This window comes from Haliaeetus albicilla, chromosome 21 (assembly GCF_947461875.1).
Source record: "Haliaeetus albicilla chromosome 21, bHalAlb1.1, whole genome shotgun sequence".
In the NCBI taxonomy this organism is placed as follows: Eukaryota; Metazoa; Chordata; class Aves; order Accipitriformes; family Accipitridae; genus Haliaeetus; species Haliaeetus albicilla.
Window position 1 is genome coordinate 21,056,064 of NC_091503.1, and position 13,571 is coordinate 21,069,634.

At 45.3% G+C, this 13,571-nt stretch overlaps 1 protein-coding gene and 1 long non-coding RNA gene across 4 annotated transcripts in view; one reads left to right on the top strand and one right to left on the bottom strand.

Moving 5' to 3' along the window:
* The window catches only part of DEK (DEK proto-oncogene), a 263,979-nt gene that overhangs the window by 244,032 nt on the left and 6,376 nt on the right, over positions 1–13,571 (bottom strand). The gene's annotated exons all lie outside the window — the stretch shown is intronic.
* LOC138690337 (uncharacterized) overlaps positions 1–13,571 on the top strand; it is a 100,710-nt gene that overhangs the window by 49,341 nt on the left and 37,798 nt on the right. For all 3 annotated transcript variants that reach the window (XR_011329180.1, XR_011329179.1, XR_011329181.1), the window contains one exon: positions 1,705–5,559. This is a non-coding gene — a long non-coding RNA (uncharacterized lncRNA). The remainder of the gene's footprint in view (positions 1–1,704; positions 5,560–13,571) is intronic.

The following is a 13,571-nucleotide window of genomic DNA, read 5'->3' on the forward strand; positions in this document are numbered from 1 at the left end:
TGCCACGATAAAAGACAAAATTGTGAGGGAGTCTGTTCAGACTGATGCTGCAGAATCAGTTTAATTCCCAGTCCAACAGAAGAAATGGAAGAAACTTAATCACTATCACTAAAGAGCATACCCTTAACTGAAATGGAACTAAATTCTCTCTGCTCACGATACATCCACCTGCTTAATAGGAATATTATAACAAGATGCAGTGCTGCTGGCAGATGCACATGCAAGTTTAAAAATAAGACAGTGAAATTAACCAAAAAAAAAGGGTATTTGCTCAGCTCTCATCTATAACACAGAGTTCTTTCCAACTCACTACAAGCTGTTGCAGCAGGCTGCATTCTGCTCTGCTTCTCCCTCGGCCAAAGCTTAATTTCTGTTTGGAAAAGAATAGAGCAAAGTGACCTGCCAAAAAGTAAGACAGCATAGGCCAAGTCATGTAAGAATTCAGACCCTACAAACGTCTTGTGCGGGAAAGGCAAGTGAAGGCTAAAAGCCAGGCTATTTAACACATTTTTAAATGATTGCAAGTCGTACAAAATATTTAAAATAGCAAATCCAATTTAAAACAACACATCCCCCTTCACATAACAATCAATAACCAAACAATTGCCAGATGATATTCTCTTGTCCTGACAAAGCCTTCGTTATCCTTCCTGTCTTCCCAGCTGCTGGGAAAACAGATAGGTATGTCTTGCAGTAGCCTGAACAGTTACTGGGTGCAGCAATGGAGAAATCAGTCTCTCGGCAGTTGTTTCCAGTAGACGTTGTGACCATGATCACCATCTCCTGCAGGGAACAGGGAAGTATATACTTTGCTTATATACTCTGCTTTGGGTTTTTTAAGGTTAATTTGTTTTCATTTCTTGGCAAACTTCCCTCTGGCCAGTCTTCTCTTGGACTCCTTGATGTGGAGACCCAGCTAGGTCAACCTCTTCTTTGTGGCTGTCATCAGCACACCTTGCCCTGTTGCACTGTCCCTAGTTTTGGTGTCATTTCTCACCCTCTTGCCTTTTCACTCTGCGTGAGATTGTCTCACAAACGGAGGTAGACAATGGCTTTTTTAGCTCTTCCCCCCCTCCAGTAATTCCCAGTTATGATTAAAATTGCTGAGCTGTGTAGAAATATCCATGCAAAGAGCACTCATGGCAGAGAATGGATATAATGAATTATAATATACATTTCAAGGTGAGCATAGAAAGAGGAGGTTTGGCAACATTAAGTCTTAGCTTGCACATACTCTTTAAGTTCTTATTTTTACTACTTTACTGTAGCATCTTTGCTATCAAGCTGCTAAAGACCTACTAAAAGGGTACAAAATGAAGTCATTAGCAGAAACTTGTTTAAGGTCTCCACACACATATGTGCTCTTCAGGTAGCTGGCTGGGCAGTGCTGTGAGGCTCTTACTTGGAAGCTGGAGCAATAGATGTCATGTCAGGGGCCAACTGTCTGTAATCACAGTTAGCAGGTTGAACAGACTTGTGAAAATATTTTCTTTATGTGAAGGGAGACGCTGCACACTTTGCCACAGCAGAAGTTGCTAAACCTAATGTAATATGACAAGTCCTTTGGCAGCAAAAGCCACATTTAATAGACACACTGCCTGTGAAATGGGAAAGAAAGAAAAGCAGTTTTTCTGCACAAATGTCATCTCCTCTCTTTTGCGGTATCTCTCACCTCGTCGTTCTCCCACATCCTTTGTTTTCCAGGTGACATTGACCACGCGGTGTCGTCTCCTTCCACGTCATCCCCAGCCATCTTCTTCTTCAGGTGCCCTGGGACCTGGCCTTTCCCCACCCACAACCCCGCTAGCGATGCCCACCTTAGTACACCATCCTTGTGCCTAGAAATCCAGCTGGTGAGGGGTGCCTTGCTCTGCTGGGAGGAAATCTGGGCATGGAAGGGGACCCAGCACACCCCAGTAGCTCCCCAGGGCTGTAGCAGCAGGGAACCCCTGCCACCCCACAAAGGGCCATGGGCAGGGTACATCCCCCACGCATTATTGTCTGTGGCAGCCTCACATTACCGACAAAACGTCTGTAGCACTTTGTGCAGCTGGTGGTGAGATTCAGGAAACTTCAGGGGACTGCCAAATGGGGCCAGGCTCTGCGTCCCACCACCATCTCAGCAGGTACGTTAACGGTGTAGGCTCTGCTGCTGCAAGTGTGGGTCTGGCTTGTCATCATCATAGGTGACCTGAATAGAAAAGGAGTCACACCTGAGTCTCCCCCGGCTGGTGTTCAACCACAGCAGCGTCTTCTCCTGCCTTGCACAGCACCGAACACTAACGCTGCTTTGCAGGCATAATGAGAGTTCCCTACCAACCGGCCGACAAGAAGGCAACCTTCAGTCAAAGGCAAAAAGGTGAACCAATGCTGTTTGCCTTGTGCAAACAAGAGTGGTGTGTGTCCATACCCTCAGACCCTCTTTGAAACTTTTCAATCTCATTTTCCACTGCTCTGTCTTGTGGAAGAGGGCGGTGGAACGCAGCCCGAGTCAGACTTCTGCTTGCAGCCACGCGATAGTGTTTTGCACTTGCTTTGCACTGATGTAAATGATTACACGAGGTGTAAGGCAGTGGAGAGAGGCTCCCGAGGGCTTCTTACAAGATGGGAAATAAATAATGATGGTGTGTAATGCAAGTGCAATAGCAGTAACAGTGAAATAAAGACTTTTACTTGTAAAACAGTTTTCTGTCACTGAACTAACAAACCACCAGTTTTTAAACTGGAGATTCCCATAGAAAAGTTTCCAGCAGCATCTAAGGTAGTTTTCTGCAGTGGTTTTCCACAGGATCCAAAGTCAATCTTTTGAGCCAGAACATCTTCAGTATTGAGACATGTTCAGGGAAGGAATAAAAGGAGCCCACCAAGAAATGAGGTTCTAAGATTTCCCCTTCCTAAGAATTATTGTCAAGTTTCGTGATGACTGGCAGCAATACTTGAGGGCCTACAGGAAAGTACAGTGCCGGTCCACCCGCCATCCAGTTTTCCCTATCTCTGCAGGATTCTCTTCCCCTTGGCAAGATGCTTTTTCAGCTCAAAGGGGACAGACACGGAGGCTCATAGTAATTTTCAGATCTTTTTTCCATTGAATGCCCAAGGACGAGATCTTAAAGAAAAGCAACAAAGAAACAAGAATAAAAGTGAAGCATTTTAAAGCTACTGCTCCCTTTCACAGTTCTTTTCAGCAATTTGGCTTCTTAGTAAGATGATGCCATTAGAAGGATAGGAACAAAGCATGTGTGAGGGTGTATGAAGGGAGGGAGGTCAAGAAATATGTTGCAGCAGGATGCCAGGCTCAGATTTCTTATTCTTGACTCATTCCCCAACACGTTACTCCACACGAAAGGATGCAGTGGCAGTGATTGGAAAAGCAAGTGTAGCATCCCTTGAACTGCAGATCGTTTCTAAGTTGCACTGAGTGACAGATAGATGAGCTGATTTAGCGGTGAGGGTGTATATGCTCCATTTCTTTAAAGCTGTAGCAGGAAAAAGCAAGGAATAAGTTAGAAAGGACTCCAGGCACAAGCATTATAGATGAGAAAAGTAACAGCCTGGTACTTGAGGTAATAGTTTTTGTTTGACTTAAAAGAATAATTTAAGCATACTAGGGAATAAAATTCAAGCAACATACAATTTCCCTCAAGTTTTATCTGAGGTCAGCCTTTGCTGTCTTTGTTTTAAAATTGGGGTGCAGACCTTTCTGGCTTCCACCTTTCTCTCCAGGTGTTCATCAGACTTCCAGGTTCATTTCAGGTAGGATCACAGTATGTTGGTCCCCCACTGCCTTGCACCTATGACACCATCTGTAGTTCATTTGAAGGCCAGCGGTCTACAGAGTTTGACACTGACACAGAGCGAGGTGGGTATTAAGGTCTCTGCCAGCAGACCCTGGAGTCTCAGCACATCAGTGCAAGCTGAAGCTAGGAAGTGCAGGAAGAAATAAATAAGTTTGAGCTGATTCATATTTAAATCACATCAGCTTGCTTCATAGCATTATTTTCAGCATCATGGCTTCTTAGGCAGCATTTAAACCTGTACTCTTAGCCCACAGCTGCACATTGGAAATGCCATTTTCCAAGTTGCTTTCAATGTACATATAGATTTATAGCCTGTGCTGCAGAGGAAGTATTTTTTGCTGACCCTGCTTGGCTGCTTAAAGCTCAAGTGGACACTGAAAATATTTCATGTGCTGCACTGGCTAAACCAATATCACTACTGTTGCCATCCTAATATTTTAGAGAGCTGCAACTGTATTGTTTTTACCATAGGAGTGACATTCATTTTGGATATAAATTCAGTACATAAATGTATAATAAATTGTTTAGTGATATTAGGGCAGTAACTTTTTTTTTCTGAACAAACCACCCAAATGACTGAACCAGTGTAGTTAATTAGAATCGATCTCACTTTTTAGCACCAGGAAGTGCATAATGGAAGATAAGATTGATTGTAACATTGGATCACTTCATTTAAAGACTGCTAATAGGCTAAAATGACAGAACCAATCTAAAATTATAATTTCAGAATCAATATAATTTTTATAACGTAGTCAAATCTAAAAAATTAATCTAAATTTATGCTGTGAAACTAGCAAATCCTTCCTAGCTATTATAATGAAATGAACCAATATTTTATTATATTACTTCTTTAAATAGAAAAAAGGCTTCTTTATTGGCATGGCATTGCAGCAGGCTAGATACCTCCCAAACTGAAAGCCTGGTTATCTGCTCATTTCCTGCTTAGGGCAAGAGCAGAAATGGATTTTAAACTTCCCTCTTTCCATCATAGACCCATTTTTCCACATTATTAAACCACCACAAAAATGTGAGAGCAGGCTTCATTTCAGAAGAAGAGATCAGGACTGGGAGGAGAGTAGCGTTTCAGGAGGGAATTCAAGTTTGCTAACAAAGCTGTAGTAGAAGCATGTGCCTCTTAGTTCACCATTGCTATCCATACACTCTCAGAAGAAATGTAGGCTCACCTTCTCCAGAAGAAAGAAAGGGACAGTGGTGGTAGCTTAAAGACAAATATTTTCCTTTCCTTGCACATTTATTCTGGGAGTAGGGCCTGACCAAAAAGCACATGGCCAATTTTGATAACACCAAGGGTTTTGGTGCATTCTGCCCCCCAAAAATGCTGCTAGCATGGCTTCAGTGCACATTGATGTTTCTTTGGATTTCAAGTGTTCAGGTTGTTCTCTCTCTCTCTTTTTTTTTTTTTTTTCCAGTAATAAATTCTCTGCAGAACTTGTTATGACTTATTTGCTTCAGAACCACTCTTGTATGCTGAGCCATATGGCGTTGAGTGGTCAGAAGTGGTACCCAGGTGCTTCCAGCTGCAGAGCTCACCCAGGGCTGTGGATCGTTCCTCTTTCACTTGACCTCCTCAGCAGCAGCAGATCTCGCAGGAGCTTTAGCAGCCGCCTGATACAGCAGCCCTGACCACTGCAGATCAGGGCTGTTTGCACCCTTGAGTCCCTCCCGGAGCTCCTCTTGTCCCTCCTATGGAGAGCTGCAAGTACTACTTGGGGAGACCAGAGCTACTGCTCTCCAATAACTTGTGAGTAATGACTCAAACCACACTCAGGGTAGCGCCTTGCTGTGAATTATCTCTGTGTGCTTTCTGACTGACGTTGATGTGGTTGGCAATAGCCTTATCTTCAACTCTACGCACTGCGCTGCCTTCGGATGAGGCTGTTCTTTCCAGTGGTGATAGCCCTATACAGCCTTCTTCCTGCTCAGGGTAAAGGCCAAGCTAAGGGCAGTGTTTCCTTCTGAAAGCACAAATACTGTTGAACTGCTCCCAGCACTGGCTGTATTCACTCAAGACTGCACAGGGGCTGAAATCAGGGGAGCCTCGGCATAGATGTCAATCAGGCCAGGGCTGTGATTTGACAGCCCTGCCTTTAGTAGAGGGAATTAAGATATGTCCAGAGAAGTTGCTTGGAAGGCCACTATCCCTATTTCTCTAAAGAACCTGCAGAAGCCCCTTTCTGCAAAAGAGGACCAAGCCTGGAAAAGTAGGGCAGGGCATCCTTGCAGACAAGGCAATTCCCTTGCTTCTGCACATGACAGCACAGGCGATGCGCAGGCAAGCCCCATCCTGAATTCATTTTGCAGTGATGGGAGGTGAGGCTGAGCGTGCCTGAGTGGGACCTGCACACAGGAGCTGACCCTGAGATGGCAGTAATTATTGCAGGAAAGAGTGAGAGAAGACATGTACGGAGACCCCAAAGAGCACTTTGGAGAGCTTTGTGTTTCTTGGCAGTTTAATGTATTATAATCTGATTCGGCACAAGCCAGTCTGGGAATAAAAGAGAAATGCAGAAAGACTAATGATTTGAAGCGCAGGGGGAAGTGGAAAGGAAACAGCACTTTTAAGTGCATTTTTTCCCTTTTATGCAAGATCTGACTGGGGCCAGGCAGAGAGAGCAAAAAGCTTCTGTGAGTTAACACAAAAGTGAAATAGTACTTTAAAGAGGCTTTATTTGCTCCTTAGAGTCTTCTTTTGATTTTTAATATCTCTGAGACTTGTCAGGGAGAAAACAGACAAAGACATTAGATTCTGGGTCTTGAGCAAAGCTCAGGGACTTGAGACTTCCAGAAAATGAAAGAAATTACAGCCTGAAAAAGTTAACGACCTTACCCTAAGTGCTGTGCAATGTCAAACAGAAGCAAGCTTATCTATCCGCTGTGGAAGTCTCTTGCGTTGGCTGGAGGAGTGCTTTAGGCTGATCCCAGCATACCCCCAAATTTCCAGTTGCGCTGTTTCAGCTGAATTGAGAAGGAAAGCGAGTTGGGGAGAAGCCGGGCACCAGACTGGAGCTGCCACCTCCATTAACTCCAGCAAGTGGGAGCTGTCCCAGTAGTAAGCACATACAAATTACACTGTTTTTTCCAAACCCTCTTTCTTAGTGCCTGCCTGGGCCCACAGCCGGCGTCCAGGTCTCTGTGTCCAAATGGTGTTAGGGAAAGAGGATATCAAGGGATACCTGGCTCCACCGGGTGTTACAAAGGACGTGCTTTTGGTTCAGTAGGCTCATGGCTGAAATTCCTGAAGCCGCTTCAGCTCACGAGCCAAGAAACCAAGCTTGGTTTTCACTCAGGGTCAACTTGATTTGATTATTTGAGTCTCTTTTAACTACACAAAAGAAATAATTTCAGTTTCATTGAGTATCTGTCTGCTTTCTGACAGTTTCATGCATTTGTGCCGCTTGCCTGCTTCCGCTAGTTTTAACCAGAAGGAAATAATGCTAACAGTAAAGATGCTGTAAAAAATAGAGCCCGAGGTAAATTTTGCCAAAAGCCAATTAGAGATTTGAAAAACAGATAGATGATTCAGGCCAACTTGAAGCTTATCAAATTGAGCTTCTGGTGGTTCCAAAAGAGCGTAGAGATAGAACCGACTCTGAAACATCCAGCAGATGCAGCCAGAGGGATGTGCAACTAGCTGAGACCCTCTGCTGAGAGAGCATCAAGGTCTGCAAGAAGCCCGCAGAGCACGGTGGCTGCAATGGGACATAGAGAAAACAGCCATCTCTTTGCAAAGTGGGTCCCTGACTATGGAGAAAGCTAGCAGTCTTAGTCAGCACCACAAGCTTCATTTGAAAGCAGCCTGTGACTACTGCAGAGCGTTTAAAAGATAGACATCTATTTTCTGAACCATGTGGAGTTTTCCAGTGACAGCTTCACGAAGCATAAGCTGCATTACTCCAGCCTAGGGATTGCAAGAATTTTGGCATAGGCCTTTTTTGAGTCAAGCATGGGAAAACTTGGGTTTTCATAATCATGCATGGAATTCATTTGTGATAAAACATAAAAGCAGCTTGTATTTCTATGTTAAAAGTCATTAGAGCAAGTTGTGAATTTGTCCATATTTATTGCCTGATTTAGGGTAAGGAAGTGACCACCACGAAAAGAATGCGCAGGGAATATGTTGGGAGGGTTAGCTATTTTTAAGCCATTGATTTCTGCTGAGCGTGAGTCCTATGGCCATTACTTAATCTGCAGGACTGCCACCATTCTTCCCAGTGAGGACTCCCACACATATCCTGTTTTTCACATTTCTGCAAGAACATCTGTTTGCGGTTCCTCCAGTGGATTTTGAAAATACAAAAGTCACTCATGATGGGACTTTCCATTGTGACCTAAAACCTAGGATTAGAATCATAGAATCATAGAATCGTTTAGATTGGAAAAGACCTTTAATATCATCAAGTCCAACCATTAACCTAGCACTGCCAAGTCCACCACTAAACCATGTCCCTAAGCGCCCCATCTATGCATCTTCTAAATACCTCCAGGGATGGTGAACACAATCAGTTTCCTGGGCAGCCTGTTCCAATGCTTGACAACCCTTTCGGTGAAGAAATTTTTCCTAATATCCAATCTAAGCCTCCCCTGGTGCAACTTGAGACCATTTCCTCTGGTTCTATTGCTTGTTACTTGGGAGAAGAGACTGATACCCACCCACATTGCTACAACCTCCTTTCAGGTAGTTGTAGAGAGCAATAAGGTCTCCCCTCAGCCTCCTTTTCTCCAGGCTAAATAACAGCTGCTCCTCATAAGACTTGTTCTCTAGACCCTTGACCAGCTTTGTTGTCCTTCTCTGGACACGCTCCAGCTCCTCAACGTCTGTCTTGTAGTGAGGGGCCCAAAACTGAACACAGTACTTGAGGTGTGGCATCACTGGTGCCAAGTAAAGGGGGACAATCACTTCCCTGCTCCCGCTGGCCACACTATTTCTGATGCCGGCCAGGATGCCATTGGCCTTCTTGGCCACCTGGGCACACTGCTGGCTCATATTCAGCCGGCTGTTGACCAGCACCCCCAGGTCCTTTTCCACTGGGCAGCTTTCCAGCCACTCTTCCCCAAGCCTGTAGCGCTGCATGGGGTTGGTGTGACCCAAGTGCAGGATCTGGCACTTGGCCTTGTTGAACCTCATACAAGTGGCCTCAGCCCATCGATCCAGCCTATCCAGATCCCTCTGTAGAGCCTTCCTACCCTCAAGCAGATCAACCCTGCCTCCCAACTTGGTGTTGTCTGCAAACTTGCTGAGGGTGCACTCGATCTCCTCATCCAGATCATTGATATAGATATTAAACAGAACTGGCCCCAATACTGAACCCTGGGGAACACCACTTGTGACCCACTGCCAACTGGATTTAGCTCCATTCACCGCCACTCTTTGGGCCTGGCCATCCAGCCAGTTTTTTACCCAGCGAAGAGTATGCCTGTCCAAGCCATGAACAGCCAGTTTCTCCAGGAGACTGCTGTGGGAAATGGTGTCAAAGGCTTTACTAACGTCTAGGTAGACAACACCCACAGCCCTTCCCTCACCCACTAAGTGGGTCACCTTGTCATAGAAGGAGATCATGTTAGTCAAGCAGGACCTGCCTTTCATAAACCCATGCTGACTGGGCCTGATCACCTGGTTGTCCTGTACATGCCATGTGATGGTACACAAGATGATCTGTTCCATAACCTGTCCTGGCACTGAGGTCAGCCTGACAGGCCTGTACTTCCCCAGATCCTCCTTCCAGCCCTTCTTGTAGATGAGTGTTACATTTGCTAACTTCCAGTCAACTGGGACCTCCCCGTTTAGCCCAAACTGCTGATAAACAATTGAAAGGGACTTGGTGAGCACTTCCACCAGCTCCCTTAGTACCCTTGGGTGGATCCCATCTGGCCACTTAGACTCATGTGTGTCTAAGTGGTGTAGCAGGTCACTAACCATTTTCCCTTGGATTGTGAGGGGCTTCATTCTGCTCCTTGTCCCTGTCTTCTAGCTCAGGGGGCTGGGTACCCGGAGAACAACTGGTCTTACCATTAAAGACTGAGACAAAGAAGGCATTAAGTAAGTACCTCAGCCTTTTCCTTATCCTTTGTCACTATGTTTCCCCCCATATCGAATAAAGGATGGAGATTCTCTTTAGCCCTCCCTTGTTGTTAATGTATTTATAGAAACATTTTTTGTTGTCTTTTACAGCAGTAACCAGATTAAGTTCTAGTTGGGCTTTGGCCCTTCTAATTTTGTCCCTGCTTAACCTCACAATATCCTTGTAGCCCTTCTGAGTTGCCTGCCCCTTCTTCCAAAGGTCATAAACTCTCCTTTTTTAACTGAGTTCCAGCCAAAGCTCTGTTCAGCCAGGCCGGTCTTCTTCCCTGCTGGCTCATCTTTCTGCACATGGGAATGGCCTGCTCCTGCACCTTTCAGTTTTCCTTCTTGAAGAATGTCCAGCCTTCCTGGACTCCTTTGCCCTTCAGGACTGCCTCCCAAGGGACTCTGTCAACCCGGCCCCTAAACAGGCCATAGTCTGCTCACTGGAAGTCCAAGGTGGCAGTTCTGCTAACCCCCCTCCTTACTTCTCCAAGAATCAAAACCCCCATCATTTCATGATCCCTGTGTCCAAGATGGCCCTCAGCCATCACATCACCCACAAGTCCTTCTCTGCAAACAACAGGTCCAGCGGGGCGCCTTCCCTAGTTGGCTCCCTCACCAGCTGTGTCAGGAGGTTATCTTCCACATGCTCCAGAAACCTCCTAGACTGTTTCCTCTCTGCTGTGTTGTATTTCTAGCAGACATCTGGTAAGTTAAAGTCTCCCATGAGAACAAGGTCTAGTGATTGTGATACTTCTCCCAGCTGCTTATAGAATATTTCATCTGCCTCTTCATCTTGGTTGGGTGGTCTTTAACAGACTGCCACCATGATATCTGCCTTCTTGGCCTTCTCCCTGATTCTCACCCATAAACACTCGACCCTACCATCAGCATCATTAAGTTCTAGACGATCAAAACACTCCCTAACATACAGGACTACCCCACCACCTCTCCTTCCTTGCCTAGCCCTCCTGAAGAGTTTATAGCCATCCATCTCAGCACTCTGGTTGTTTGAGTCATACCACCATGTTTCTGTGATGGCAAATACATCATAGTTTTCCTGCTCCCAATGGCTTCCAGCTCCTCCTGTTTGTTGCCCATGCTGTGTGCATTCGTGTAGATGCACTTAAGTTGGGCTACTGATCCTGCCACCTTTTTGAGGGGAGAAGCCCTAATTCTTACGTGTCCATTTTCAGGCGCTTCCATGATTTCTAACACATCAGTAACACTTGCATCTTTGCTGCTGCATGAATCTCCATCCCCTACCTCTGCTGAGATGGCAGACCAAAGGACCTCGCTAGCACACCATCCCTCAGACTTTGGCGTGCTGCCCTAGGCTTATCTGTAGTGAGCCGGCTTTTATTTCTTTCCCCCTTCAAATCTAGTTTAAAGCTCTTTCAATGAGCCCTGTTAACTCCTGTGCAAAGATCTTTTCCCCCTTTGAGACAGGTGTACCCCGTCTGTTGCCAGCAGGCCTGGTGTCATGAAAACTGACCCATGATCAAAACCCCCCCAAATTCTGCCTGTGACACCAGGCTCAGAGCCAGGTATTGATCTGCCGGCTCTTCCTGTTTCTTCCCTCATCATTCCCTGCAACTGGAAGGGTAAAGAACACTACTTGTGATCATAATTGCCAATTCCAGGAGAAGACTGAGTGACTTTGACCATCCAGAGCTCTTGGATGTATCTACTAGAACTTACCTTTCTGAAGGTGGAAACTGAGGCAAGGATAGCGGAGAAAGGACTCTTTGCTAATAATGAAAGAAAAGTGAGGACTTTTGAGACATTATGAAAAATATGCCGTCTTTTCCAGCAGATCCATCAGAGGGAGAAAACATGAAAGATGATGGTCTACTCTAGCCCACTCATCCTGCTACTAGCAGGATTTGGACTTCTGCTTATGCCCCACTGCTCGCTTGTAAATGCGTGTGCTAGGAATATCCAGAACTGAAGCCAAAGTTTAAAACACTCTCTGTTATTTTTTCTCTTTTTCTTCCCTCCCCGGGAAGAAATGCCCATGTTTTCCTTTAAAATGTGAGTGTATATGCATGGGAAGGAGAAAACAGGTTTATCAACAGTTATCAGAAGACAGCAGCAGTCCTCCTCCTTCTTCATGCCAGTCCATCAACTCTAGCTAGGAAGACAACCTAGGGTTAAAAAGCATCATAGTCCCAAAGTTGTTATTGTGTACAGTTGATGTAAACATCACTCCTCTGTTGCATCTGTGGAAGAAAAGGGTTCACTCTCTAGACCACCCACTTCAGAGAAAAAAACCCAGACTTCATGCTCCTGCATTCAGCAAGGAATCCATAAGCATTTGTACCTCCAGTCTGACTGCAAGACTGAACAATACTGGCAAGGTAAGAGCTGGCCCCAGCCCATGCATCTAAATCAGGAGTTCTCAACATCTGCTTTACAGCTATCCTCTGCTGCAAGAGAAGTCACTTCAGAATGCTGTGAAGCCCCTAAGCAAGCAAGTGTTCATGGCCAGGGTTTTTCTCTTACAAAGCATTTAATTTGTGGGAAAAAATTATTTGTAAAACCTAAAACCTCCTGCATGTGCATATGTTTTATTGTCAACATAGATAGAACTTTTCATCCAAACTAGAAAGAGAGCCTCTTTCACCCCGAATAATAGCTTGAGTTGTTCACTCAAAGCAGTGGCATGTCTTGCTCTTACATGTTGGAAATGCATGTCTGAAGCACCAAGTGACTGGTTGTTCTCAAGTGGATATTTGCCCTCCTCTTCTGTGCATCCTAGATAACAGTTCTCCAGTTCTGAATATTTTGAAATGGCAGGAGAGCCTCTAGTTGTCGCAAATGAAAGCTTTTACAAGGCATGGATTGATTCTGCTGTGGAGGCAGGACCCCATCCTCTTTTTTCTGTATTTTTGTTTTAAATCTCAAAATGTTTTTTGGGATGGCTAAAATGTTCTCCCACAGCTCTTGTTTTGATAGTTTGAAATCTATTTGTAATCTTCAAAGTGATAACTTGTTTCCTGAGGGCTTTCATTAACCATAAGAATGCAACAAGAACAAGTGGCTGGGCATGAAAGCCAGGTGTATTCAATTTAGAAGCGAGGAGTATATTTTTAATAGTGCCAATGACTGGCAGAGACCTTCACCGGTAGAGATGACTTTCCCAAATCCTGATATCGTCTGTCCCAGGCTAAGTATCTAGCAGGAAGATATGCTTTAGTCAATCTGATACGAGCATAATAATGCAAAAACTCTCTCTGCTCTGTTAACCCCCAGAAGATGGGATCAGAGATGTCTGCATCCCTCAGCCTTGCCTTTGGGGAGGCAGGGTTCTCCACGCGTACAGGGCAGGAAAAGGCAGGGACGCGCTGCTGGTGCCCCGCGCTGCTGATCCGTGAATGCCGGGTGTCTCGGAGGCTGTGGGGACGTGTCCGCACTGCTTCATGTGCATCAGCCGGACCGCGTGCTGGCGTGCACACGAAGTAACAGCACAGCAGCTGTGCACCGCAGGACTAGATGATCAAACGCTCGCCTTAAAATCTGTGCCATGATACAAGTATATGGCTCGTGCTGCACGGGTAGGTGTTCAGCTGTTTTTTTCCTCACCGTGCCTTCTCCTCTGTATGCTACCACGGCAAGCTTCTTATTTGGATGATAAGGAAATGCAAGGAGGACATAAAACCAGAAGGAAATTCCTGGGTTATAAAGACAAT